At 46.8% G+C, this 21554-nt stretch overlaps 65 non-coding genes and 1 pseudogene across 65 annotated transcripts; all 66 read left to right on the top strand.

Annotated features, from left to right (window-relative positions):
- The first annotated feature begins 19 nt into the window (after window positions 1-19).
- Window positions 20-138, top strand: LOC116191782. The gene has a single exon (XR_004153861.1). It is a non-coding gene; the product is annotated as a 5S ribosomal RNA (ribosomal RNA).
- A 190-nt stretch (window positions 139-328) lies between these two features.
- LOC116191797 lies at window positions 329-447 on the top strand. The gene has a single exon (XR_004153876.1). It is a non-coding gene; the product is annotated as a 5S ribosomal RNA (ribosomal RNA).
- A 189-nt stretch (window positions 448-636) lies between these two features.
- Window positions 637-755, top strand: LOC116191796. The gene has a single exon (XR_004153875.1). It is a non-coding gene; the product is annotated as a 5S ribosomal RNA (ribosomal RNA).
- Window positions 756-975: 220 nt separating this feature from the next.
- On the top strand, window positions 976-1094 carry LOC116191738. Its single transcript, XR_004153819.1, has one exon. It is a non-coding gene; the product is annotated as a 5S ribosomal RNA (ribosomal RNA).
- Window positions 1095-1319: 225 nt separating this feature from the next.
- On the top strand, window positions 1320-1438 carry LOC116191762. The gene has a single exon (XR_004153842.1). It is a non-coding gene; the product is annotated as a 5S ribosomal RNA (ribosomal RNA).
- Window positions 1439-1660: 222 nt separating this feature from the next.
- On the top strand, window positions 1661-1779 carry LOC116191737. The gene has a single exon (XR_004153818.1). It is a non-coding gene; the product is annotated as a 5S ribosomal RNA (ribosomal RNA).
- A 222-nt stretch (window positions 1780-2001) lies between these two features.
- Window positions 2002-2120, top strand: LOC116191736. Its single transcript, XR_004153817.1, has one exon. It is a non-coding gene; the product is annotated as a 5S ribosomal RNA (ribosomal RNA).
- A 224-nt stretch (window positions 2121-2344) lies between these two features.
- Window positions 2345-2463, top strand: LOC116191735. Its single transcript, XR_004153816.1, has one exon. It is a non-coding gene; the product is annotated as a 5S ribosomal RNA (ribosomal RNA).
- Window positions 2464-2692: 229 nt separating this feature from the next.
- LOC116191734 lies at window positions 2693-2811 on the top strand. The gene has a single exon (XR_004153815.1). It is a non-coding gene; the product is annotated as a 5S ribosomal RNA (ribosomal RNA).
- A 224-nt stretch (window positions 2812-3035) lies between these two features.
- Window positions 3036-3154, top strand: LOC116191732. Its single transcript, XR_004153814.1, has one exon. It is a non-coding gene; the product is annotated as a 5S ribosomal RNA (ribosomal RNA).
- Window positions 3155-3344: 190 nt separating this feature from the next.
- LOC116191731 lies at window positions 3345-3463 on the top strand. Its single transcript, XR_004153813.1, has one exon. It is a non-coding gene; the product is annotated as a 5S ribosomal RNA (ribosomal RNA).
- A 190-nt stretch (window positions 3464-3653) lies between these two features.
- Window positions 3654-3772, top strand: LOC116191780. Its single transcript, XR_004153859.1, has one exon. It is a non-coding gene; the product is annotated as a 5S ribosomal RNA (ribosomal RNA).
- Window positions 3773-3994: 222 nt separating this feature from the next.
- On the top strand, window positions 3995-4113 carry LOC116191729. Its single transcript, XR_004153811.1, has one exon. It is a non-coding gene; the product is annotated as a 5S ribosomal RNA (ribosomal RNA).
- A 231-nt stretch (window positions 4114-4344) lies between these two features.
- On the top strand, window positions 4345-4463 carry LOC116191728. Its single transcript, XR_004153810.1, has one exon. It is a non-coding gene; the product is annotated as a 5S ribosomal RNA (ribosomal RNA).
- A 218-nt stretch (window positions 4464-4681) lies between these two features.
- Window positions 4682-4800, top strand: LOC116191727. The gene has a single exon (XR_004153809.1). It is a non-coding gene; the product is annotated as a 5S ribosomal RNA (ribosomal RNA).
- Window positions 4801-5018: 218 nt separating this feature from the next.
- Window positions 5019-5137, top strand: LOC116191726. Its single transcript, XR_004153808.1, has one exon. It is a non-coding gene; the product is annotated as a 5S ribosomal RNA (ribosomal RNA).
- A 227-nt stretch (window positions 5138-5364) lies between these two features.
- On the top strand, window positions 5365-5483 carry LOC116191761. The gene has a single exon (XR_004153841.1). It is a non-coding gene; the product is annotated as a 5S ribosomal RNA (ribosomal RNA).
- A 227-nt stretch (window positions 5484-5710) lies between these two features.
- LOC116191725 lies at window positions 5711-5829 on the top strand. The gene has a single exon (XR_004153807.1). It is a non-coding gene; the product is annotated as a 5S ribosomal RNA (ribosomal RNA).
- Window positions 5830-6024: 195 nt separating this feature from the next.
- Window positions 6025-6143, top strand: LOC116191724. Its single transcript, XR_004153806.1, has one exon. It is a non-coding gene; the product is annotated as a 5S ribosomal RNA (ribosomal RNA).
- A 212-nt stretch (window positions 6144-6355) lies between these two features.
- Window positions 6356-6474, top strand: LOC116191791. Its single transcript, XR_004153870.1, has one exon. It is a non-coding gene; the product is annotated as a 5S ribosomal RNA (ribosomal RNA).
- A 223-nt stretch (window positions 6475-6697) lies between these two features.
- Window positions 6698-6816, top strand: LOC116191723. Its single transcript, XR_004153805.1, has one exon. It is a non-coding gene; the product is annotated as a 5S ribosomal RNA (ribosomal RNA).
- Window positions 6817-7007: 191 nt separating this feature from the next.
- Window positions 7008-7126, top strand: LOC116191722. Its single transcript, XR_004153804.1, has one exon. It is a non-coding gene; the product is annotated as a 5S ribosomal RNA (ribosomal RNA).
- Window positions 7127-7321: 195 nt separating this feature from the next.
- LOC116191774 lies at window positions 7322-7440 on the top strand. The gene has a single exon (XR_004153853.1). It is a non-coding gene; the product is annotated as a 5S ribosomal RNA (ribosomal RNA).
- A 220-nt stretch (window positions 7441-7660) lies between these two features.
- LOC116191760 lies at window positions 7661-7779 on the top strand. The gene has a single exon (XR_004153840.1). It is a non-coding gene; the product is annotated as a 5S ribosomal RNA (ribosomal RNA).
- A 225-nt stretch (window positions 7780-8004) lies between these two features.
- LOC116191721 lies at window positions 8005-8123 on the top strand. Its single transcript, XR_004153803.1, has one exon. It is a non-coding gene; the product is annotated as a 5S ribosomal RNA (ribosomal RNA).
- A 198-nt stretch (window positions 8124-8321) lies between these two features.
- LOC116191869 lies at window positions 8322-8448 on the top strand (annotated as a pseudogene).
- A 201-nt stretch (window positions 8449-8649) lies between these two features.
- LOC116191720 lies at window positions 8650-8768 on the top strand. Its single transcript, XR_004153802.1, has one exon. It is a non-coding gene; the product is annotated as a 5S ribosomal RNA (ribosomal RNA).
- A 198-nt stretch (window positions 8769-8966) lies between these two features.
- On the top strand, window positions 8967-9085 carry LOC116191718. Its single transcript, XR_004153800.1, has one exon. It is a non-coding gene; the product is annotated as a 5S ribosomal RNA (ribosomal RNA).
- Window positions 9086-9305: 220 nt separating this feature from the next.
- LOC116191717 lies at window positions 9306-9424 on the top strand. Its single transcript, XR_004153799.1, has one exon. It is a non-coding gene; the product is annotated as a 5S ribosomal RNA (ribosomal RNA).
- A 190-nt stretch (window positions 9425-9614) lies between these two features.
- LOC116191716 lies at window positions 9615-9733 on the top strand. The gene has a single exon (XR_004153798.1). It is a non-coding gene; the product is annotated as a 5S ribosomal RNA (ribosomal RNA).
- A 223-nt stretch (window positions 9734-9956) lies between these two features.
- Window positions 9957-10075, top strand: LOC116191715. Its single transcript, XR_004153797.1, has one exon. It is a non-coding gene; the product is annotated as a 5S ribosomal RNA (ribosomal RNA).
- A 206-nt stretch (window positions 10076-10281) lies between these two features.
- On the top strand, window positions 10282-10400 carry LOC116191714. Its single transcript, XR_004153796.1, has one exon. It is a non-coding gene; the product is annotated as a 5S ribosomal RNA (ribosomal RNA).
- Window positions 10401-10589: 189 nt separating this feature from the next.
- LOC116191713 lies at window positions 10590-10708 on the top strand. Its single transcript, XR_004153795.1, has one exon. It is a non-coding gene; the product is annotated as a 5S ribosomal RNA (ribosomal RNA).
- A 191-nt stretch (window positions 10709-10899) lies between these two features.
- On the top strand, window positions 10900-11018 carry LOC116191712. The gene has a single exon (XR_004153794.1). It is a non-coding gene; the product is annotated as a 5S ribosomal RNA (ribosomal RNA).
- A 225-nt stretch (window positions 11019-11243) lies between these two features.
- Window positions 11244-11362, top strand: LOC116191711. Its single transcript, XR_004153793.1, has one exon. It is a non-coding gene; the product is annotated as a 5S ribosomal RNA (ribosomal RNA).
- A 202-nt stretch (window positions 11363-11564) lies between these two features.
- Window positions 11565-11683, top strand: LOC116191795. Its single transcript, XR_004153874.1, has one exon. It is a non-coding gene; the product is annotated as a 5S ribosomal RNA (ribosomal RNA).
- A 196-nt stretch (window positions 11684-11879) lies between these two features.
- LOC116191710 lies at window positions 11880-11998 on the top strand. Its single transcript, XR_004153792.1, has one exon. It is a non-coding gene; the product is annotated as a 5S ribosomal RNA (ribosomal RNA).
- Window positions 11999-12224: 226 nt separating this feature from the next.
- Window positions 12225-12343, top strand: LOC116191709. Its single transcript, XR_004153791.1, has one exon. It is a non-coding gene; the product is annotated as a 5S ribosomal RNA (ribosomal RNA).
- A 228-nt stretch (window positions 12344-12571) lies between these two features.
- LOC116191804 lies at window positions 12572-12689 on the top strand. The gene has a single exon (XR_004153882.1). It is a non-coding gene; the product is annotated as a 5S ribosomal RNA (ribosomal RNA).
- Window positions 12690-12889: 200 nt separating this feature from the next.
- Window positions 12890-13008, top strand: LOC116191707. Its single transcript, XR_004153789.1, has one exon. It is a non-coding gene; the product is annotated as a 5S ribosomal RNA (ribosomal RNA).
- A 188-nt stretch (window positions 13009-13196) lies between these two features.
- On the top strand, window positions 13197-13315 carry LOC116191855. Its single transcript, XR_004153930.1, has one exon. It is a non-coding gene; the product is annotated as a 5S ribosomal RNA (ribosomal RNA).
- Window positions 13316-13520: 205 nt separating this feature from the next.
- LOC116191706 lies at window positions 13521-13639 on the top strand. The gene has a single exon (XR_004153788.1). It is a non-coding gene; the product is annotated as a 5S ribosomal RNA (ribosomal RNA).
- A 192-nt stretch (window positions 13640-13831) lies between these two features.
- On the top strand, window positions 13832-13950 carry LOC116191790. Its single transcript, XR_004153869.1, has one exon. It is a non-coding gene; the product is annotated as a 5S ribosomal RNA (ribosomal RNA).
- Window positions 13951-14141: 191 nt separating this feature from the next.
- On the top strand, window positions 14142-14260 carry LOC116191705. Its single transcript, XR_004153787.1, has one exon. It is a non-coding gene; the product is annotated as a 5S ribosomal RNA (ribosomal RNA).
- A 191-nt stretch (window positions 14261-14451) lies between these two features.
- LOC116191704 lies at window positions 14452-14570 on the top strand. Its single transcript, XR_004153786.1, has one exon. It is a non-coding gene; the product is annotated as a 5S ribosomal RNA (ribosomal RNA).
- A 314-nt stretch (window positions 14571-14884) lies between these two features.
- LOC116191794 lies at window positions 14885-15003 on the top strand. Its single transcript, XR_004153873.1, has one exon. It is a non-coding gene; the product is annotated as a 5S ribosomal RNA (ribosomal RNA).
- A 188-nt stretch (window positions 15004-15191) lies between these two features.
- On the top strand, window positions 15192-15310 carry LOC116191703. Its single transcript, XR_004153785.1, has one exon. It is a non-coding gene; the product is annotated as a 5S ribosomal RNA (ribosomal RNA).
- A 188-nt stretch (window positions 15311-15498) lies between these two features.
- LOC116191759 lies at window positions 15499-15617 on the top strand. Its single transcript, XR_004153839.1, has one exon. It is a non-coding gene; the product is annotated as a 5S ribosomal RNA (ribosomal RNA).
- Window positions 15618-15838: 221 nt separating this feature from the next.
- LOC116191864 lies at window positions 15839-15961 on the top strand. Its single transcript, XR_004153939.1, has one exon. It is a non-coding gene; the product is annotated as a 5S ribosomal RNA (ribosomal RNA).
- A 187-nt stretch (window positions 15962-16148) lies between these two features.
- On the top strand, window positions 16149-16269 carry LOC116191838. The gene has a single exon (XR_004153914.1). It is a non-coding gene; the product is annotated as a 5S ribosomal RNA (ribosomal RNA).
- Window positions 16270-16457: 188 nt separating this feature from the next.
- Window positions 16458-16576, top strand: LOC116191702. The gene has a single exon (XR_004153784.1). It is a non-coding gene; the product is annotated as a 5S ribosomal RNA (ribosomal RNA).
- A 189-nt stretch (window positions 16577-16765) lies between these two features.
- LOC116191701 lies at window positions 16766-16884 on the top strand. Its single transcript, XR_004153783.1, has one exon. It is a non-coding gene; the product is annotated as a 5S ribosomal RNA (ribosomal RNA).
- Window positions 16885-17103: 219 nt separating this feature from the next.
- Window positions 17104-17222, top strand: LOC116191700. The gene has a single exon (XR_004153782.1). It is a non-coding gene; the product is annotated as a 5S ribosomal RNA (ribosomal RNA).
- Window positions 17223-17442: 220 nt separating this feature from the next.
- LOC116191837 lies at window positions 17443-17563 on the top strand. Its single transcript, XR_004153913.1, has one exon. It is a non-coding gene; the product is annotated as a 5S ribosomal RNA (ribosomal RNA).
- A 189-nt stretch (window positions 17564-17752) lies between these two features.
- On the top strand, window positions 17753-17876 carry LOC116191866. Its single transcript, XR_004153941.1, has one exon. It is a non-coding gene; the product is annotated as a 5S ribosomal RNA (ribosomal RNA).
- A 187-nt stretch (window positions 17877-18063) lies between these two features.
- Window positions 18064-18182, top strand: LOC116191779. The gene has a single exon (XR_004153858.1). It is a non-coding gene; the product is annotated as a 5S ribosomal RNA (ribosomal RNA).
- Window positions 18183-18402: 220 nt separating this feature from the next.
- LOC116191699 lies at window positions 18403-18521 on the top strand. The gene has a single exon (XR_004153781.1). It is a non-coding gene; the product is annotated as a 5S ribosomal RNA (ribosomal RNA).
- Window positions 18522-18709: 188 nt separating this feature from the next.
- On the top strand, window positions 18710-18828 carry LOC116191698. Its single transcript, XR_004153780.1, has one exon. It is a non-coding gene; the product is annotated as a 5S ribosomal RNA (ribosomal RNA).
- Window positions 18829-19018: 190 nt separating this feature from the next.
- On the top strand, window positions 19019-19137 carry LOC116191696. Its single transcript, XR_004153777.1, has one exon. It is a non-coding gene; the product is annotated as a 5S ribosomal RNA (ribosomal RNA).
- Window positions 19138-19357: 220 nt separating this feature from the next.
- On the top strand, window positions 19358-19476 carry LOC116191695. Its single transcript, XR_004153776.1, has one exon. It is a non-coding gene; the product is annotated as a 5S ribosomal RNA (ribosomal RNA).
- Window positions 19477-19666: 190 nt separating this feature from the next.
- Window positions 19667-19785, top strand: LOC116191694. The gene has a single exon (XR_004153775.1). It is a non-coding gene; the product is annotated as a 5S ribosomal RNA (ribosomal RNA).
- Window positions 19786-19974: 189 nt separating this feature from the next.
- LOC116191693 lies at window positions 19975-20093 on the top strand. Its single transcript, XR_004153774.1, has one exon. It is a non-coding gene; the product is annotated as a 5S ribosomal RNA (ribosomal RNA).
- Window positions 20094-20314: 221 nt separating this feature from the next.
- LOC116191692 lies at window positions 20315-20433 on the top strand. The gene has a single exon (XR_004153773.1). It is a non-coding gene; the product is annotated as a 5S ribosomal RNA (ribosomal RNA).
- A 222-nt stretch (window positions 20434-20655) lies between these two features.
- LOC116191691 lies at window positions 20656-20774 on the top strand. The gene has a single exon (XR_004153772.1). It is a non-coding gene; the product is annotated as a 5S ribosomal RNA (ribosomal RNA).
- Window positions 20775-20964: 190 nt separating this feature from the next.
- LOC116191690 lies at window positions 20965-21083 on the top strand. The gene has a single exon (XR_004153771.1). It is a non-coding gene; the product is annotated as a 5S ribosomal RNA (ribosomal RNA).
- A 190-nt stretch (window positions 21084-21273) lies between these two features.
- On the top strand, window positions 21274-21392 carry LOC116191689. Its single transcript, XR_004153770.1, has one exon. It is a non-coding gene; the product is annotated as a 5S ribosomal RNA (ribosomal RNA).
- Window positions 21393-21554: the final 162 nt, after the last annotated feature.

Raw genomic sequence — 21554 nt, 5'->3', positions numbered from 1 at the left:
TTCGAGCGCAAAGGTTGACGGGTGCGATCATACCAGCACTAATGCACCGGATCCCATCAGAACTCCGAAGTTAAGCGTGCTTGGGCGAGAGTAGTACTAGGATGGGTGACCTCCTGGGAAGTCCTCGTGTTGCAACCCCTCCTTTTTAATTTTTTTTTGCTGCTCGGGAAACTGTCCGACGTTGGACGGGAATCCGATCGTTACGGTTAATGTTTTGGGCACGTGCTATGCACTCGATACTTTTTTTCTTTCGTTTCTGCGATCATTTTTGCATTTTTTTTTCATTAGCTCTACGGAGGAACAAAGTGAATTCGAGCACAAAGGTTGACGGTGCGATCATACCAGCACTAATGCACCGGATCCCATCAGAACTCCGAAGTTAAGCGTGCTTGGGCGAGAGTAGTACTAGGATGGGTGACCTCCTGGGAAGTCCTCGTGTTGCACCCCTCCTTTTTAATTTTTTTTTGCTGCTCGGGAAACTGTCCGACGTTGGACGGGAATCCGATCGTTACGGTTAATGTTTTGGGCACGTGCTATGCACTCGATACTTTTTTTCTTTCGTTTCTGCGATCATTTTTGCATTTTTTTTTCATTAGCTCTACGGAGGAACAAAGTGAATTCGAGCACAAAGGTTGACGGTGCGATCATACCAGCACTAATGCACCGGATCCCATCAGAACTCCGAAGTTAAGCGTGCTTGGGCGAGAGTAGTACTAGGATGGGTGACCTCCTGGGAAGTCCTCGTGTTGCACCCCTCCTTTTTAATTTTTTTTTGCTGCTCGGGAAACTGTCCGACGTTGGACGGGAATCCGATCGTTACGGTTAATGTTTTGGGCACGTGCTCACTCGCAAAAGGCGTAAGTTCGTGTGAAATGCACTCGATACTTTTTTTCTTTCGTTTCTGCGCTCATTTTTGCATTTTTTTTTTCATTAGCTCTACGGAGGAACAAAGTGAATTCGAGCGCAAAGGTTGACGGGTGCGATCATACCAGCACTAATGCACCGGATCCCATCAGAACTCCGAAGTTAAGCGTGCTTGGGCGAGAGTAGTACTAGGATGGGTGACCTCCTGGGAAGTCCTCGTGTTGCACCCCTCCTTTTTAATTTTTTTTTGCTGCTCGGGAAACTGTCCGACGTTGGACGGGAATCCGATCGTTACGGTTAATGTTTTGGGCACGTGCTCACTCGCAAAAGGCGTAAGGTTCGTTGTGAATGCACTCGATACTTTTTTTCTTTCGTTTCTTTCTGCGCTCATTTTTTGCATTTTTTTTTCATTAGCTCTACGGAGGAACAAAGTGAATTCGAGCGCAAAGGTTGACGGGTGCGATCATACCAGCACTAATGCACCGGATCCCATCAGAACTCCGAAGTTAAGCGTGCTTGGGCGAGAGTAGTACTAGAATGGGTGACCTCCTGGGAAGTCCTCGTGTTGCACCCCTCCTTTTTAATTTTTTTTTTGCTGCTCGGGAAACTGTCCGACGTTGGACGGGAATCCGATCGTTACGGTTAATGTTTTGGGCACGTGCTCACTCGCAAAAGGCGTAAAGTTCGTGGTGAAATGCACTCGATACTTTTTTTCTTTCGTTTCTGCGCTCATTTTTGCATTTTTTTTTCATTAGCTCTACGGAGGAACAAAGTGAATTCGAGCGCAAAGGTTGACGGGTGCGATCATACCAGCACTAATGCACCGGATCCCATCAGAACTCCGAAGTTAAGCGTGCTTGGGCGAGAGTAGTACTAGGATGGGTGACCTCCTGGGAAGTCCTCGTGTTGCACCCCTCCTTTTTAATTTTTTTTTTGCTGCTCGGGAAACTGTCCGACGTTGGACGGGAATCCGATCGTTACGGTTAATGTTTTGGGCACGTGCTCACTCGCAAAAGGCGTAAGGTTCGTTGTGAAATGCACTCGATACTTTTTTTCTTTCGTTTCTGCGCTCATTTTTGCATTTTTTTTTCATTAGCTCTACGGAGGAACAAAGTGAATTCGAGCGCAAAGGTTGACGGGTGCGATCATACCAGCACTAATGCACCGGATCCCATCAGAACTCCGAAGTTAAGCGTGCTTGGGCGAGAGTAGTACTAGGATGGGTGACCTCCTGGGAAGTCCTCGTGTTGCACCCCTCCTTTTTAATTTTTTTTTTGCTGCTCGGGAAACTGTCCGACGTTGGACGGGAATCCGATCGTTACGGTTAATGTTTTGGGCACGTGCTCACTCGCAAAAGGCGTAAAGTTCGTTGTGAATGCACTCGATACTTTTTTTCTTTCTTTTCTTCTGCGCTCATTTTTGCATTTTTTTTTCATTAGCTCTACGGAGGAACAAAGTGAATTCGAGCGCAAAGGTTGACGGGTGCGATCATACCAGCACTAATGCACCGGATCCCATCAGAACTCCGAAGTTAAGCGTGCTTGGGCGAGAGTAGTACTAGGATGGGTGACCTCCTGGGAAGTCCTCGTGTTGCACCCCTCCTTTTTAATTTTTTTTTTGCTGCTCGGGAAACTGTCCGACGTTGGACGGGAATCCGATCGTTACGGTTAATGTTTTGGGCACGTGCTCACTCGCAAAAGGCGTAAAGTTCGTGTGAAATGCACTCGATACTTTTTTTCTTTCGTTTCTTTCTTTCTGCGCTCATTTTTGCATTTTTTTTTCATTAGCTCTACGGAGGAACAAAGTGAATTCGAGCGCAAAGGTTGACGGGTGCGATCATACCAGCACTAATGCACCGGATCCCATCAGAACTCCGAAGTTAAGCGTGCTTGGGCGAGAGTAGTACTAGGATGGGTGACCTCCTGGGAAGTCCTCGTGTTGCACCCCTCCTTTTTAATTTTTTTTTGCTGCTCGGGAAACTGTCCGACGTTGGACGGGAATCCGATCGTTACGGTTAATGTTTTGGGCACGTGCTCACTCGCAAAAGGCGTAAGTTCGTGGTGAAATGCACTCGATACTTTTTTTCTTTCGTTTCTTTCTGCGCTCATTTTTGCATTTTTTTTTCATTAGCTCTACGGAGGAACAAAGTGAATTCGAGCGCAAAGGTTGACGGGTGCGATCATACCAGCACTAATGCACCGGATCCCATCAGAACTCCGAAGTTAAGCGTGCTTGGGCGAGAGTAGTACTAGGATGGGTGACCTCCTGGGAAGTCCTCGTGTTGCACCCCTCCTTTTTAATTTTTTTTTGCTGCTCGGGAAACTGTCCGACGTTGGACGGGAATCCGATCGTTACGGTTAATGTTTTGGGCACGTGCTATGCACTCGATACTTTTTTTCTTTCGTTTCTGCGATCATTTTTGCATTTTTTTTTCATTAGCTCTACGGAGGAACAAAGTGAATTCGAGCACAAAGGTTGACGGGTGCGATCATACCAGCACTAATGCACCGGATCCCATCAGAACTCCGAAGTTAAGCGTGCTTGGGCGAGAGTAGTACTAGGATGGGTGACCTCCTGGGAAGTCCTCGTGTTGCACCCCTCCTTTTTAATTTTTTTTTGCTGCTCGGGAAACTGTCCGACGTTGGACGGGAATCCGATCGTTACGGTTAATGTTTTGGGCACGTGCTATGCACTCGATACTTTTTTTCTTTCGTTTCTGCGATCATTTTTGCATTTTTTTTTCATTAGCTCTACGGAGGAACAAAGTGAATTCGAGCACAAAGGTTGACGGGTGCGATCATACCAGCACTAATGCACCGGATCCCATCAGAACTCCGAAGTTAAGCGTGCTCGGGCGAGAGTAGTACTAGAATGGGTGACCTCCTGGGAAGTCCTCGTGTTGCACCCCTCCTTTTTAATTTTTTTTTTGCTGCTCGGGAAACTGTCCGACGTTGGACGGGAATCCGATCGTTACGGTTAATGTTTTGGGCACGTGCTCACTCGCAAAAGGCGTAAAGTTCGTGGTGAAATGCACTCGATACTTTTTTTCTTTCGTTTCTGCGCTCATTTTTGCATTTTTTTTTCATTAGCTCTACGGAGGAACAAAGTGAATTCGAGCGCAAAGGTTGACGGGTGCGATCATACCAGCACTAATGCACCGGATCCCATCAGAACTCCGAAGTTAAGCGTGCTTGGGCGAGAGTAGTACTAGGATGGGTGACCTCCTGGGAAGTCCTCGTGTTGCACCCCTCCTTTTTAATTTTTTTTTTGCTGCTCGGGAAACTGTCCGACGTTGGACGGGAATCCGATCGTTACGGTTAATGTTTTGGGCACGTGCTACTCGCAAAGGCGTAAAGTTCGTGGTGAAATGCACTCGATACTTTTTTTCTTTCGTTTCTGTTTCTTCTCTCTTTTTGCATTTTGCATTTTTTTTCATTAGCTCTACGGAGGAACAAAGTGAATTCGAGCGCAAAGGTTGACGGGTGCGATCATACCAGCACTAATGCACCGGATCCCATCAGAACTCCGAAGTTAAGCGTGCTTGGGCGAGAGTAGTACTAGGATGGGTGACCTCCTGGGAAGTCCTCGTGTTGCACCCCTCCTTTTTAATTTTTTTTTGCTGCTCGGGAAACTGTCCGACGTTGGACGGGAATCCGATCGTTACGGTTAATGTTTTGGGCACGTGCTCACTCGCAAAAGGCGTAAGGTTCGTGGAAATGCACTCGATACTTTTTTCTTTCGTTTCTGCGCTCATTTTTGCATTTTTTTTTCATTAGCTCTACGGAGGAACAAAGTGAATTCGAGCGCAAAGGTTGACGGGTGCGATCATACCAGCACTAATGCACCGGATCCCATCAGAACTCCGAAGTTAAGCGTGCTTGGGCGAGAGTAGTACTAGGATGGGTGACCTCCTGGGAAGTCCTCGTGTTGCACCCCTCCTTTTTTAATTTTTTTTTTGCTGCTCGGGAAACTGTCCGACGTTGGACGGGAATCCGATCGTTACGGTTTGTTTTGGCACGTTTCACGCTCGCAAAGGCGTAAGTTCGTGGTGAATGCACTCGATACTTTTTTTCTTTCGTTTCTGCGCTCATTTTTGCATTTTTTTTTCATTAGCTCTACGGAGGAACAAAGTGAATTCGAGCGCAAAGGTTGACGGGTGCGATCATACCAGCACTAATGCACCGGATCCCATCAGAACTCCGAAGTTAAGCGTGCTTGGGCGAGAGTAGTACTAGGATGGGTGACCTCCTGGGAAGTCCTCGTGTTGCACCCCCTCCTTTTTAATTTTTTTTTTGCTGCTCGGGAAACTGTCCGACGTTGGACGGGAATCCCATCGTTACGGTTAATGTTTTGGGCACGTGCTCACTCGCAAAAGGCGTAAGTTCGTTGTGAAATGCACTCGATACTTTTTTTCTTTCGTTTCTTTTCTTCTGCGCTCATTGCATTTTTTTTTCATTAGCTCTACGGAGGAACAAAGTGAATTCGAGCGCAAAGGTTGACGGGTGCGATCATACCAGCACTAATGCACCGGATCCCATCAGAACTCCGAAGTTAAGCGTGCTTGGGCGAGAGTAGTACTAGAATGGGTGACCTCCTGGGAAGTCCTCGTGTTGCACCCCTCCTTTTTTAATTTTTTTTTGCTGCTCGGGAAACTGTCCGACGTTGGACGGGAATCCGATCGTTACGGTTAATGTTTTGGGCACGTGCTCACTCGTCGCAAAGGCGTAAAGTTCGTGGTGAAATGCACTCGATACTTTTTTTCTTTCGTTTCTGCTCTCTCATTTTTGCATTTTTTTTTTCATTAGCTCTACGGAGGAACAAAGTGAATTCGAGCGCAAAGGTTGACGGGTGCGATCATACCAGCACTAATGCACCGGATCCCATCAGAACTCCGAAGTTAAGCGTGCTTGGGCGAGAGTAGTACTAGGATGGGTGACCTCCTGGGAAGTCCTCGTGTTGCACCCCTCCTTTTTAATTTTTTTTTTGCTGCTCGGGAAACTGTCCGACGTTGGACGGGAATCCGATCGTTACGGTTAATGTTTTGGGCACGTGCTATGCACTCGATACTTTTTTTCTTTCGTTTCTGCGATCATTTTTTTTTTGCATTTTTTTTCATTAGCTCTACGGAGGAACAAAGTGAATTCGAGCGCAAAGGTTGACGGGTGCGATCATACCAGCACTAATGCACCGGATCCCATCAGAACTCCGAAGTTAAGCGTGCTTGGGCGAGAGTAGTACTAGGATGGGTGACCTCCTGGGAAGTCCTCGTGTTGCACCCCTCCTTTTTAATTTTTTTTTGCTGCTCGGGAAACTGTCCGACGTTGGACGGGAATCCGATCGTTACGGTTAATGTTTTGGGCACGTGCTATGCACTCGATAACTTTTTTTTTCTTTCTTTCGTTTCTTTTCTTTCGTTTCTGCGCTCATTTTTGCATTTTTTTTTTCATTAGCTCTACGGAGGAACAAAGTGAATTCGAGCGCAAAGGTTGACGGGTGCGATCATACCAGCACTAATGCACCGGATCCCATCAGAACTCCGAAGTTAAGCGTGCTTGGGCGAGAGTAGTACTAGGATGGGTGACCTCCTGGGAAGTCCTCGTGTTGCACCACCCCTCCTTTTTAATTTTTTTTTGCTGCTCGGGAAACTGTCCGACGTTGGACGGGAATCCGATCGTTACGGTTAATGTTTTGGGCACGTGCTCACTCGCAAAAGGCGTAAGTTCGTGGTGAAATGCACTCGATACTTTTTTTCTTTCGTTTCTGCGCTCATTTTTGCATTTTTTTTTCATTAGCTCTACGGAGGAACAAAGTGAATTCGAGCGCAAAGGTTGACGGGTGCGATCATACCAGCACTAATGCACCGGATCCCATCAGAACTCCGAAGTTAAGCGTGCTTGGGCGAGAGTAGTACTAGGATGGGTGACCTCCTGGGAAGTCCTCGTGTTGCACCCCTCCTTTTTAATTTTTTTTTGCTGCTCGGGAAACTGTCCGACGTTGGACGGGAATCCGATCGTTACGGTTAATGTTTTGGGCACGTGCTATGCACTCGATACTTTTTTTCTTTCGTTTCTGTGCTCATTTTTGCATTTTTTTTTTCATTAGCTCTACGGAGGAACAAAGTGAATTCGAGCGCAAAGGTTGACGGGTGCGATCATACCAGCACTAATGCACCGGATCCCATCAGAACTCCGAAGTTAAGCGTGCTTGGGCGAGAGTAGTACTAGGATGGGTGACCTCCTGGGAAGTCCTCGTGTTGCACCCCTCCTTTTTAATTTTTTTTTTGCTGCTCGGGAACTGTCCGACGTTGGACGGGAATCCGATCGTTACGGTTAATGTTTTGGGCACGTGCTATGCACTCGATACTTTTTTTCTTTCGTTTCTTTCCTGCGATCATTTTTGCATTTTTTTTTCATTAGCTCTACGGAGGAACAAAGTGAATTCGAGCACAAAGGTTGACTGGTGCGATCATACCAGCACTAATGCACCGGATCCCATCAGAACTCCGAAGTTAAGCGTGCTTGGGCGAGAGTAGTACTAGGATGGGTGACCTCCTGGGAAGTCCTCGTGTTGCACCCCTCCTTTTTAATTTTTTTTTGCTGCTCGGGAAACTGTCCGACGTTGGACGGGAATCCCATCGTTACGGTTAATGTTTTGGGCACGTGCTCACTCGCAAAGGCGTAAGGTTCGTGTGAAATGCACTCGATACTTTTTTTCTTTCGTTTCTGCGCTCATTTTTGCATTTTTTTTCATTAGCTCTACGGAGGAAACAAAGTGAATTCGACGCGCAAAGGTTGACGGGTGCGATCATACCAGCACTAATGCACCGGATCCCATCAGAACTCCGAAGTTAAGCGTGCTTGGGCGAGAGTAGTACTAGAATGGGTGACCTCCTGGGAAGTCCTCGTGTTGCACCCCTCCTTTTTAATTTTTTTTTTGCTGCTCGGGAAACTGTCCGACGTTGGACGGGAATCCGATCGTTACGGTTAATGTTTTGGGCACGTGCTCACTCGCAAAGGCGTAAAGTTCGTGGTGAAATGCACTCGATACTTTTTTTCTTTCGTTTCTTCTGCGCTCATTTTTGCATTTTTTTTTTTTTTAGCTCTACGGAGGAACAAAGTGAATTCGAGCGCAAAGGTTGACGGGTGCGATCATACCAGCACTAATGCACCGGATCCCATCAGAACTCCGAAGTTAAGCGTGCTTGGGCGAGAGTAGTACTAGGATGGGTGACCTCCTGGGAAGTCCTCGTGTTGCACCCCTCCTTTTTAATTTTTTTTTGCTGCTGCTCGGAAACTGTCCGACGTTGGACGGGAATCCGATCGTTACGGTTAATGTTTTGGGCACGTGCTATGCACTCGATACTTTTTTTTCTTTCGTTTCTTCTGCGATTCATTTTTGCATTTTTTTTTTCATTAGCTCTACGGAGGAACAAAGTGAATTCGAGCACAAAGGTTGACGGGTGCGATCATACCAGCACTAATCACCGGATCCACCGGATCCCATCAGAACTCCGAAGTTAAGCGTGCTTGGGCGAGAGTAGTACTAGGATGGGTGACCTCCTGGGAAGTCCTCGTGTTGCACCCCCTTTTTAATTTTTTTTTGCTGCTCGGGAAACTGTCCGACGTTGGACGGGAATCCGATCGTTACGGTTAATGTTTTGGGCACGTGCTATGCACTCGATACTTTTTTCTTTCGTTTCTTTTCTTTCTTTCTGCGATCATTTTTGCATTTTTTTTTTCATTAGCTCTACGGAGGAACAAAGTGAATTCGAGCACAAAGGTTGACGGGTGCGATCATACCAGCACTAATGCACCGGATCCCATCAGAACTCCGAAGTTAAGCGTGCTTGGGCGAGAGTAGTACTAGGATGGGTGACCTCCTGGGAAGTCCTCGTGTTGCACCCCTCCTTTTTAATTTTTTTTTTTGCTGCTCGGGAAACTGTCCGACGTTGGACGGGAATCCCATCGTTACGGTTAATGTTTTGGGCACGTGCTATGCACTCGATACTTTTTTTCTTTCTTTCGTTTCTCTGCGATCATTTTTGCATTTTTTTTTCATTAGCTCTACGGAGGAACAAAGTGAATTCGAGCGCAAAGGTTGACGGGTGCGATCATACCAGCACTAATGCACCGGATCCCATCAGAACTCCGAAGTTAAGCGTGCTTGGGCGAGAGTAGTACTAGGATGGGTGACCTCCTGGGAAGTCCTCGTGTTGCACCCCTCCTTTTTAATTTTTTTTTGCTGCTCGGGAAACTGTCCGACGTTGGACGGGAATCCGATCGTTACGGTTAATGTTTTGGGCACGTGCTCACTCGCAAAAGGCGTAAAGTTCGTGGTGAATGCACTCGATACTTTTTTTCTTTCGTTTCTGCGCTCATTTTTGCATTTTTTTTTCATTAGCTCTACGGAGGAACAAAGTGAATTCGAGCGCAAAGGTTGACGGGTGCGATCATACCAGCACTAATGCACCGGATCCCATCAGAACTCCGAAGTTAAGCGTGCTTGGGCGAGAGTAGTACTAGGATGGGTGACCTCCTGGGAAGTCCTCGTGTTGCACCCCTCCTTTTTAATTTTTTTTTGCTGCTCGGGAAACTGTCCGACGTTGGACGGGAATCCGATCGTTACGGTTAATGTTTTGGGCACGTGCTATGCACTCGATACTTTTTTTCTTTCGTTTCTGCGCTCATTTTTGCATTTTTTTTTCATTAGCTCTACGGAGGAACAAAGTGAATTCGAGCGCAAAGGTTGACGGGTGCGATCATACCAGCACTAATGCACCGGATCCCATCAGAACTCCGAAGTTAAGCGTGCTTGGGCGAGAGTAGTACTAGGATGGGTGACCTCCTGGGAAGTCCTCGTGTTGCACCCCCTCCTTTTTAATTTTTTTTTTGCTGCTCGGGAAACTGTCCGACGTTGGACGGAATCCATCGTTACGGTTAATGTTTTGGGCACGTGCTCACTCGCAAAAGGCGTAAAGTTCGTGTGAAATGCACTCGATACTTTTTTTTCTTTCGTTTCTTTCTTCTCATTTTTGCATTTTTTTTTCATTAGCTCTACGGAGGAACAAAGTGAATTCGAGCGCAAAGGTTGACGGGTGCGATCATACCAGCACTAATGCACCGGATCCCATCAGAACTCCGAAGTTAAGCGTGCTTGGGCGAGAGTAGTACTAGGATGGGTGACCTCCTGGGAAGTCCTCGTGTTGCACCCCTCCTTTTTATTTTTTTTTTTGCTGCTCGGGAAACTGTCCGACGTTGGACGGGAATCCGATCGTTACGGTTAATGTTTTGGGCACGTGCTCACTGCAACTCGATACTTTTTTCTTTCGTTTCTTTTTTCTTTCGTTCTTTTCATTTTTGCATTTTTTTTTCATTAGCTCTACGGAGGAACAAAGTGAATTCGAGCGCAAAGGTTGACGGGTGCGATCATACCAGCACTAATGCACCGGATCCCATCAGAACTCCGAAGTTAAGCGTGCTTGGGCGAGAGTAGTACTAGGATGGGTGACCTCCTGGGAAGTCCTCGTGTTGCACCCCTCCTTTTTAATTTTTTTTTGCTGCTCGGGAAACTGTCCGACGTTGGACGGGAATCCGATCGTTACGGTTAATGTTTTGGGCACGTGCTATGCACTCGATACTTTTTTTCTTTCGTTTCTGCGCTCATTTTTGCATTTTTTTTTCATTAGCTCTACGGAGGAACAAAGTGAATTCGAGCGCAAAGTTGACGGGTGCGATCATACCAGCACTAATGCACCGGATCCCATCAGAACTCCGAAGTTAAGCGTGCTTGGGCGAGAGTAGTACTAGGATGGGTGACCTCCTGGGAAGTCCTCGTGTTGCACCCCTCCTTTTTAATTTTTTTTTTGCTGCTCGGGAAACTGTCCGACGTTGGACGGGAATCCCATCGTTACGGTTAATGTTTTGGGCACGTGCTATGCACTCGATACTTTTTTTCTTTCGTTTCTGCGATCATTTTTGCATTTTTTTTTCATTAGCTCTACGGAGGAACAAAGTGAATTCGAGCGCAAAGGTTGACGGGTGCGATCATACCAGCACTAATGCACCGGATCCCATCAGAACTCCGAAGTTAAGCGTGCTTGGGCGAGAGTAGTACTAGGATGGGTGACCTCCTGGGAAGTCCTCGTGTTGCACCCCTCCTTTTTAATTTTTTTTTTGCTGCTCGGGAAACTGTCCGACGTTGGACGGGAATCCGATCGTTACGGTTAATGTTTTGGGCACGTGCTCACTGCACTCGCAAAAGGCGAAAGTTCGTGTGAAATGCACTCGATACTTTTTTTCTTTCGTTTCTGCGCTCATTTTTGCATTTTTTTTTCATTAGCTCTACGGAGGAACAAAGTGAATTCGAGCGCAAAGGTTGACGGGTGCGATCATACCAGCACTAATGCACCGGATCCCATCAGAACTCCGAAGTTAAGCGTGCTTGGGCGAGAGTAGTACTAGGATGGGTGACCTCCTGGGAAGTCCTCGTGTTGCACCCCTCCTTTTTAATTTTTTTTTGCTGCTCGGGAAACTGTCCGACGTTGGACGGGAATCCGATCGTTACGGTTAATGTTTTGGGCACGTGCTCATGCACTCGATACTTTTTTTCTTCTTCTTTTCTTTCTTCTTCTGCGCTCATTTTTGCATTTTTTTTTCATTAGCTCTACGGAGGAACAAAGTGAATTCGAGCGCAAAGGTTGACGGTGCGATCATACCAGCACTAATGCACCGGATCCCATCAGAACTCCGAAGTTAAGCGTGCTTGGGCGAGAGTAGTACTAGGATGGGTGACCTCCTGGGAAGTCCTCGTGTTGCACCCCTCCTTTTTAATTTTTTTTTGCTGCTGCTGCTCGGGAACTGTCCGACGTTGGACGGGAATCCGATCGTTACGGTTAATGTTTTGGGCACGTGCTATGCACTCGATACTTTTTTTCTTTCGTTTTCTGCGCTCATTTTTGCATTTTTTTTTCATTAGCTCTACGGAGGAACAAAGTGAATTCGAGCGCAAAGGTTGACGGGTGCGATCATACCAGCACTAATGCACCGGATCCCATCAGAACTCCGAAGTTAAGCGTGCTTGGGCGAGAGTAGTACTAGGATGGGTGACCTCCTGGGAAGTCCTCGTGTTGCACCCCTCCTTTTTAATTTTTTTTTGCTGCTCGGGAAACTGTCCGACGTTGGACGGGAATCCGATCGTTACGGTTAATGTTTTGGGCACGTGCTCACTCGCAAAAGCGTAAAGTTCTTGTGAAATGCACTCGATACTTTTTTTCTTTCGTTTCTTCGTCTTTTCTTTATTTTTGCATTTTTTTTTCATTAGCTCTACGGAGGAACAAAGTGAATTCGAGCGCAAAGGTTGACGGGTGCGATCATACCAGCACTAATGCACCGGATCCCATCAGAACTCCGAAGTTAAGCGTGCTTGGGCGAGAGTAGTACTAGGATGGGTGACCTCCTGGGAAGTCCTCGTGTTGCACCCCTCCTTTTTAATTTTTTTTTGCTGCTCGGGAAACTGTCCGACGTTGGACGGGAATCCGATCGTTACGGTTAATGTTTTGGGCACGTGCTCACTCGCAAAAGCGTAAAGTTCGTGGTGAAATGCACTCGATACTTTTTTTCTTTCGTTTCTGTTTCTCTGCGCTCATTTTTGCATTTTTTTTTCATTAGCTCTACGGAGGAACAAAGTGAATTCGAGCGCAAAGGTTGACGGGTGCGATCATACCAGCACTAATGCACCGGATCCCATCAGAACTCCGAAGTTAAGCGTGCTTGGGCGAGAGTAGTACTAGATGGGTGACCTCCTGGGAAGTCCTCGTGTTGCACCCCTCCTTTTTAATTTTTTTTTTGCTGCTCGGGAAACTGTCCGACGTTGGACGGGAATCCGATCGTTACGGTTAATGTTTTGGGCACGTGCTCATGCACTCGATACTTTTTTTTCTTTCGTTTCTTCTCTCTGCGCTCATTTTTGCATTTTTTTTTCATTAGCTCTACGGAGGAACAAAGTGAATTCGAGCGCAAAGGTTGACGGGTGCGATCATACCAGCACTAATGCACCGGATCCCATCAGAACTCCGAAGTTAAGCGTGCTTGGGCGAGAGTAGTACTAGGATGGGTGACCTCCTGGGAAGTCCTCGTGTTGCACCCCTCCTTTTTAATTTTTTTTTGCTGCTCGGGAAACTGTCCGACGTTGGACGGGAATCCCATCGTTACGGTTAATGTTTTGGGGCACGTGCTATGCACTCGATACTTTTTTTCTTTCGTTTCTGCGATCATTTTTGCATTTTTTTTTCATTAGCTCTACGGAGGAACAAAGTGAATTCGAGCACAAAGTTGACGGGCGATCATACCAGCACTAATGCACCGGATCCCATCAGAACTCCGAAGTTAAGCGTGCTTGGGCGAGAGTAGTACTAGGATGGGTGACCTCCTGGGAAGTCCTCGTGTTGCACCCCTCCTTTTTAATTTTTTTTTTGCTGCTCGGGAAACTGTCCGACGTTGGACGGGAATCCGATCGTTACGGTTAATGTTTTGGGCACGTGCTATGCACTCGATACTTTTTTTTCTTTCGTTTCTTTTCTTTCTTTCTGCGCTCATTTTTGCATTTTTTTTTCATTAGCTCTACGGAGGAACAAAGTGAATTCGAGCACAAAGGTTGACGGGTGCGATCATACCAGCACTAATGCACCGGATCCCATCAGAACTCCGAAGTTAAGCGTGCTTGGGCGAGAGTAGTACTAGGATGGGTGACCTCCTGGGAAGTCCTCGTGTTGCACCCCTCCTTTTTAATTTTTTTTTGCTGCTCGGGAAACTGTCCGACGTTGGACGGAATCCGATCGTTACGGTTAATGTTTTGGGCACGTGCTATGCACTCGATACTTTTTTTCTTTCGTTTCTTCTGCGATCATTTTTGCATTTTTTTTTCATTAGCTCTACGGAGGAACAAAGTGAATTCGAGCACAAAGGTTGACTGGTGCGATCATACCTGCACTAATGCACCGGATCCCATCAGAACTCCGAAGTTAAGCGTGCTTGGGCGAGAGTAGTACTAGGATGGGTGACCTCCTGGGAAGTCCTCGTGTTGCACCCCTCCTTTTTAATTTTTTTTTTGCTGCTCGGGAAACTGTCCGACGTTGGACGGGAATCCGATCGTTACGGTTAATGTTTTGGGCACGTGCTATGCACTCGATACTTTTTTTCTTTCGTTTCTGCGCTCATTTTTGCATTTTTTTTTTCATTAGCTCTACGGAGGAACAAAGTGAATTCGAGCGCAAAGTTGACGGGTGCGATCATACCAGCACTAATGCACCGGATCCCATCAGAACTCCGAAGTTAAGCGTGCTTGGGCGAGAGTAGTACTAGGATGGGTGACCTCCTGGGAAGTCCTCGTGTTGCACCCCTCCTTTTTAATTTTTTTTTGCTGCTCGGGAAACTGTCCGACGTTGGACGGGAATCCGATCGTTACGGTTAATGTTTTGGGGCACGTGCTATGCACTCGATACTTTTTTTCTTTCGTTTCTGCGCTCATTTTTGCATTTTTTTTTCATTAGCTCTACGGAGGAACAAAGTGAATTCGAGCGCAAAGGTTGACGGGTGCGATCATACCAGCACTAATGCACCGGATCCCATCAGAACTCCGAAGTTAAGCGTGCTTGGGCGAGAGTAGTACTAGGATGGGTGACCTCCTGGGAAGTCCTCGTGTTGCACCCCTCCTTTTTAATTTTTTTTTGCTGCTCGGGAAACTGTCCGACGTTGGACGGGAATCCGATCGTTACGGTTAATGTTTTGGGCACGTGCTATGCAACTCGATACTTTTTTTCTTTCGTTTCTTTCTGCGATCATTTTTTGCATTTTTTTTTTCATTAGCTCTACGGAGGAACAAAGTTTCGAGCGCAAAGGTTGACGGTGCGATCATACCAGCACTAATGCACCGGATCCCATCAGAACTCCGAAGTTAAGCGTGCTTGGGCATTTTTTTTCATTAGCTTACGGAGGAACAAAGTGAATTCGAGCGCAAAGGTTGACGGTGCGATCATACCAGCACTAATGCACCGGATCCCATCAGAACTCCGAAGTTAAGCGTGCTTGGGCGAGAGTAGTACTAGGATGGGTGACCTCCTGGGAAGTCCTCGTGTTGCACCCCTCCTTTTAATTTTTTTTTGCTGCTCGGGAAACTGTCCGACGTTGGACGGGAATCCGATCGTTACGGTTAATGTTTTGGGCACGTGCTATGCACTCGATACTTTTTTCTTTCGTTTCTGCGATCATTTTTGCATTTTTTTTTCATTAGCTCTACGGAGGAACAAAGTGAATTCGAGCGCAAAGGTTGACGGGTGCGATCATACCAGCACTAATGCACCGGATCCCATCAGAACTCCGAAGTTAAGCGTGCTTGGGCGAGAGTAGTACTAGGATGGGTGACCTCCTGGGAAGTCCTCGTGTTGCACCCCTCCTTTTTAATTTTTTTTTGCTGCTCGGGAAACTGTCCGACGTTGGACGGGAATCCGATCGTTACGGTTAATGTTTTGGGCACGTGCTATGCACTCGATACTTTTTTTCTTTCGTTTCTGCGATCATTTTGCATTTTTTTTCATTAGCTCTACGGAGGAACAAAGTGAATTCGAGCGCAAAGGTTGACGGGTGCGATCATACCAGCACTAATGCACCGGATCCCATCAGAACTCCGAAGTTAAGCGTGCTCGGGCGAGAGTAGTACTAGGATGGGTGACCTCCTGGGAAGTCCTCGTGTTGCACCCCTCCTTTTTAATTTTTTTTTGCTGCTCGGGAAACTGTCCGACGTTGGACGGGAATCCGATCGTTACGGTTAATGTTTTGGGCACGTGCTCACTCGCAAAAGGCGTAAAGTTCGTGGTGAAATGCACTCGATACTTTTTTTCTTTCGTTTCTGCGCTCATTTTGCATTTTTTTTTTCATTAGCTCTACGGAGAAACAAAGTGAATTCGAGCGCAAAGGTTGACGGGTGCGATCATACCAGCACTAATGCACCGGATCCCATCAGAACTCCGAAGTTAAGCGTGCTTGGGCGAGAGAGAGTAGTACTAGGATGGGTGACCTCCTGGGAAGTCCTCGTGTTGCACCCCTCCTTTTTAATTTTTTTTTGCTGCTCGGGAAACTGTCCGACGTTGGACGGGAATCCGATCGTTACGGTTAATGTTTGGGCACGTGCTTGCACTCGATACTTTTTTCTTTCGTTTCTGCGATCATTTTTGCATTTTTTTTTCATTAGCTCTACGGAGGAACAAAGTGAATTCGAGCACAAAGGTTGACGGGTGCGATCATACCAGCACTAATGCACCGGATCCCATCAGAACTCCGAAGTTAAGCGTGTGCTTGGGCGAGAGTAGTACTAGGATGGGTGACCTCCTGGGAAGTCCTCGTGTTGCACCCCTCCTTTTAATTTTTTTTGCTGCTCGGGAAACTGTCCGACGTTGGACGGGAATCCGATCGTTACGGTTAATGTTTTGGGCACGTGAAATGCACTCGATACTTTTTTTCTTTCGTTTCTGCGATCATTTTTGCATTTTTTTTTCATTAGCTCTACGGAGGAACAAAGTGAATTCGAGCGCAAAGGTTGACGGGTGCGATCATACCAGCACTAATGCACCGGATCCCATCAGAACTCCGAAGTTAAGCGTGCTTGGGCGAGAGTAGTACTAGGATGGGTGACCTCCTGGGAAGTCCTCGTGTTGCACCCCTCCTTTTTAATTTTTTTTTGCTGCTCGGGAAACTGTCCGACGTTGGACGGGAATCCGATCGTTACGGTTAATGTTTTGGGCACGTGCTATGCACTCGATACTTTTTTCTTTCGTTTCTGCGATCATTTTTGCATTTTTTTTTCATTAGCTCTACGGAGGAACAAAGTGAATTCGAGCACAAAGGTTGACGGGTGCGATCATACCAGCACTAATGCACCGGATCCCATCAGAACTCCGAAGTTAAGCGTGCTTGGGCGAGAGTAGTACTAGGATGGGTGACCTCCTGGGAAGTCCTCGTGTTGCACCCCTCCTTTTTAATTTTTTTTTGCTGCTCGGGAAACTGTCCGACGTTGGACGGGAATCCGATCGTTACGGTTAATGTTTGGGCACGTGCTCACTCGCAAAAGGCGTAAGTTCGTTGTGAAATGCACTCGATACTTTTTTTCTTTCGTTTCTGCGCTCATTTTTGCATTTTTTTTCATTAGCTCTACAGGAGGAACAAAGTGAATTCGAGCGCAAAGGTTGACGGGTGCGATCATACCAGCACTAATGCACCGGATCCCATCAGAACTCCGAAGTTAAGCGTGCTTGGGCGAGAGTAGTACTAGGATGGGTGACCTCCTGGGAAGTCCTCGTGTTGCACCCCTCCTTTTTAATTTTTTTTTGCTGCTCGGGAAACTGTCCGACGTTGGACGGGAATCCGATCGTTACGGTTAATGTTTTGGGCACGTGCTCACTCGCAAAAGGCGTAAAGTTCGTGGGAAATGCACTCGATACTTTTTTTCTTTCGTTTCTGCGCTCATTTTTGCATTTTTTTTTCATTAGCTCTACGGAGGAACAAAGTGAATTCGAGCGCAAAGGTTGACGGGTGCGATCATACCAGCACTAATGCACCGGATCCCATCAGAACTCCGAAGTTAAGCGTGTGCTTGGGCGAGAGTAGTACTAGGATGGGTGACCTCCTGGGAAGTCCTCGTGTTGCACCCCTCCTTTTTAATTTTTTTTTGCTGCTCGGGAAACTGTCCGACGTTGGACGGGAATCCGATCGTTACGGTTAATGTTTTGGGCACGTGCTATGCACTCGATACTTTTTTCTTTCGTTTCTGCGATTATTTTTGCATTTTTTTTTCATTAGCTCTACGGAGGAACAAAGTGAATTCGAGCACAAAGGTTGACGGGTGCGATCATACCAGCACTAATGCACCGGATCCCATCAGAACTCCGAAGTTAAGCGTGCTTGGGCGAGAGTAGAGTAGTACTAGGATGGGTGACCTCCTGGGAAGTCCTCGTGTTGCACCCTCCTTTTTAATTTTTTTTGCTGCTCGGGAAACTGTCCGACGTTGGACGGGAATCCGATCGTTACGGTTAATGTTTTGGGCACGTGCTATGCACTCGATACTTTTTTTCTTTCGTTTCTGTGCTCATTTTTGCATTTTTTTTCATTAGCTCTACGGAGGAACAAAGTGAATTCGAGCGCAAAGGTTGACGGGTGCGATCATACCAGCACTAATGCACCGGATCCCATCAGAACTCCGAAGTTAAGCGTGCTCGGGCGAGAGTAGTACTAGAATGGGTGACCTCCTGGGAAGTCCTCGTGTTGCACCCCTCCTTTTAATTTTTTTTTGCTGCTCGGGAAACTGTCCGACGTTGGACGGGAATCCGATCGTTACGGTTAATGTTTTGGGCACGTGCTCACTCGCAAAAGGCGTAAAGTTCGTGGTGAAATGCACTCGATACTTTTTTTCTTTCGTTTCTGCGCTCATTTTTGCATTTTTTTTTCATTAGCTCTACGGAGGAACAAAGTGAATTCGAGCGCAAAGGTTGACGGGTGCGATCATACCAGCACTAATGCACCGGATCCCATCAGAACTCCGAAGTTAAGCGTGCTTGGGCGAGAGTAGTACTAGGATGGGTGACCTCCTGGGAAGTCCTCGTGTTGCACCCCTCCTTTTTAATTTTTTTTGCTGCTCGGGAAACTGTCCGACGTTGGACGGGAATCCGATCGTTACGGTTAATGTTTTGGGCACGTGCTATGCACTCGATACTTTTTTTCTTTCGTTTCTGCGATCATTTTTGCATTTTTTTTCATTAGCTCTACGGAGGAACAAAGTGAATTCGAGCACAAAGGTTGACGGGTGCGATCATACCAGCACTAATGCACCGGATCCCATCAGAACTCCGAAGTTAAGCGTGCTTGGGCGAGAGTAGTACTAGGATGGGTGACCTCCTGGGAAGTCCTCGTGTTGCACCCCTCCTTTTTAATTTTTTTTTGCTGCTCGGGAAACTGTCCGACGTTGGACGGGAATCCGATCGTTACGGTTAATGTTTTGGGCACGTGCTATGCACTCGATACTTTTTTTCTTTCGTTTCTGCGATCATTTTTGCATTTTTTTTTCATTAGCTCTACGGAGGAACAAAGTGAATTCGAGCACAAAGGTTGACGGGTGCGATCATACCAGCACTAATGCACCGGATCCCATCAGAACTCCGAAGTTAAGCGTGCTTGGGCGAGAGTAGTACTAGGATGGGTGACCTCCTGGGAAGTCCTCGTGTTGCACCCCTCCTTTTTAATTTTTTTTTGCTGCTCGGGAAACTGTCCGACGTTGGACGGGAATCCGATCGTTACGGTTAATGTTTTGGGCACGTGCTCACTCGCAAAAGGCGTAAAGTTCGTGGTGAAATGCACTCGATACTTTTTTTCTTTCGTTTCTGCGCTCATTTTTGCATTTTTTTTCATTAGCTCTACGGAGGAACAAAGTGAATTCGAGCGCAAAGGTTGACGGGTGCGATCATACCAGCACTAATGCACCGGATCCCATCAGAACTCCGAAGTTAAGCGTGCTTGGGCGAGAGTAGTACTAGGATGGGTGACCTCCTGGGAAGTCCTCGTGTTGCACCCCTCCTTTTTAATTTTTTTTTGCTGCTCGGGAAACTGTCCGACGTTGGACGGGAATCCGATCGTTACGGTTAATGTTTTGGGCACGTGCTATGCACTCGATACTTTTTTTCTTTCGTTTCTGCGATCATTTTTGCATTTTTTTTTCATTAGCTCTACGGAGGAACAAAGTGAATTCGAGCACAAAGGTTGACGGGTGCGATCATACCAGCACTAATGCACCGGATCCCATCAGAACTCCGAAGTTAAGCGTGCTTGGGCGAGAGTAGTACTAGGATGGGTGACCTCCTGGGAAGTCCTCGTGTTGCACCCCTCCTTTTTAATTTTTTTTGCTGCTCGGGAAACTGTCCGACGTTGGACGGGAATCCGATCGTTACGGTTAATGTTTTGGGCACGTGCTATGCACTCGATACTTTTTTTCTTTCGTTTCTGCGATCATTTTTGCATTTTTTTTTCATTAGCTCTACGGAGGAACAAAGTGAATTCGAGCACAAAGGTTGACGGGTGCGATCATACCAGCACTAATGCACCGGATCCCATCAGAACTCCGAAGTTAAGCGTGCTTGGGCGAGAGTAGTACTAGGATGGGTGACCTCCTGGGAAGTCCTCGTGTTGCACCCCTCCTTTTTAATTTTTTTTTGCTGCTCGGGAAACTGTCCGACGTTGGACGGGAATCCCATCGTTACGGTTAATGTTTTGGGCACGTGCTCACTCGCAAAAGGCGTAAAGTTCGTGGTGAAATGCACTCGATACTTTTTTTCTTTCGTTTCTGCGCTCATTTTTGCATTTTTTTTTCATTAGCTCTACGGAGGAACAAAGTGAATTCGAGCGCAAAGGTTGACGGGTGCGATCATACCAGCACTAATGCACCGGATCCCATCAGAACTCCGAAGTTAAGCGTGCTTGGGCGAGAGTAGTACTAGGATGGGTGACCTCCTGGGAAGTCCTCGTGTTGCACCCCTCCTTTTTAATTTTTTTTTTGCTGCTCGGGAAACTGTCCGACGTTGGACGGGAATCCGATCGTTACGGTTAATGTTTTGGGCACGTGCTCACTCGCAAAAGGCGTAAAGTTCGTGTGTGAAATGCACTCGATACTTTTTTCTTTCGTTTCTGCGCTCATTTTTGCATTTTTTTTTCATTAGCTCTACGGAGGAACAAAGTGAATTCGAGCGCAAAGGTTGACGGGTGCGATCATACCAGCACTAATGCACCGGATCCCATCAGAACTCCGAAGTTAAGCGTGCTTGGGCGAGAGTAGTACTAGGATGGGTGACCTCCTGGGAAGTCCTCGTGTTGCACCCCTCCTTTTTAATTTTTTTTTGCTGCTCGGGAAACTGTCCGACGTTGGACGGGAATCCGATCGTTACGGTTAATGTTTTGGGCACGTGCTATGCACTCGATACTTTTTTTCTTTCGTTTCTGCGATCATTTTTGCATTTTTTTTTCATTAGCTCTACGGAGGAACAAAGTGAATTCGAGCACAAAGGTTGACGGGTGCGATCATACCAGCACTAATGCACCGGATCCCATCAGAACTCCGAAGTTAAGCGTGCTTGGGCGAGAGTAGTACTAGGATGGGTGACCTCCTGGGAAGTCCTCGTGTTGCACCCCTCCTTTTTAATTTTTTTTTGCTGCTCGGGAAACTGTCCGACGTTGGACGGGAATCCGATCGTTACGGTTAATGTTTTGGGCACGTGCTATGCACTCGATACTTTTTTTCTTTCGTTTCTGCGATCATTTTTGCATTTTTTTTTCATTAGCTCTACGGAGGAACAAAGTGAATTCGAGCACAAAGGTTGACGGGTGCGATCATACCAGCACTAATGCACCGGATCCCATCAGAACTCCGAAGTTAAGCGTGCTTGGGCGAGAGTAGTACTAGGATGGGTGACCTCCTGGGAAGTCCTCGTGTTGCACCCCTCCTTTTTAATTTTTTTTTGCTGCTCGGGAAACTGTCCGACGTTGGACGGGAATCCGATCGTTACGGTTAATGTTTTGGGCACGTGCTCACTCGCAAAAGGCGTAAAGTTCGTGGTGAAATGCACTCGATACTTTTTTTCTTTCGTTTCTGCGCTCATTTTT

This window comes from Punica granatum, unplaced genomic scaffold (genome assembly GCF_007655135.1).
Source record: "Punica granatum isolate Tunisia-2019 unplaced genomic scaffold, ASM765513v2 Contig00627, whole genome shotgun sequence".
NCBI classification, from domain to species: Eukaryota; Viridiplantae; Streptophyta; class Magnoliopsida; order Myrtales; family Lythraceae; genus Punica; species Punica granatum.
Note: the sequence above shows the minus strand (reverse complement) of the source record. Positions and strands in the feature narration are given on the sequence as shown.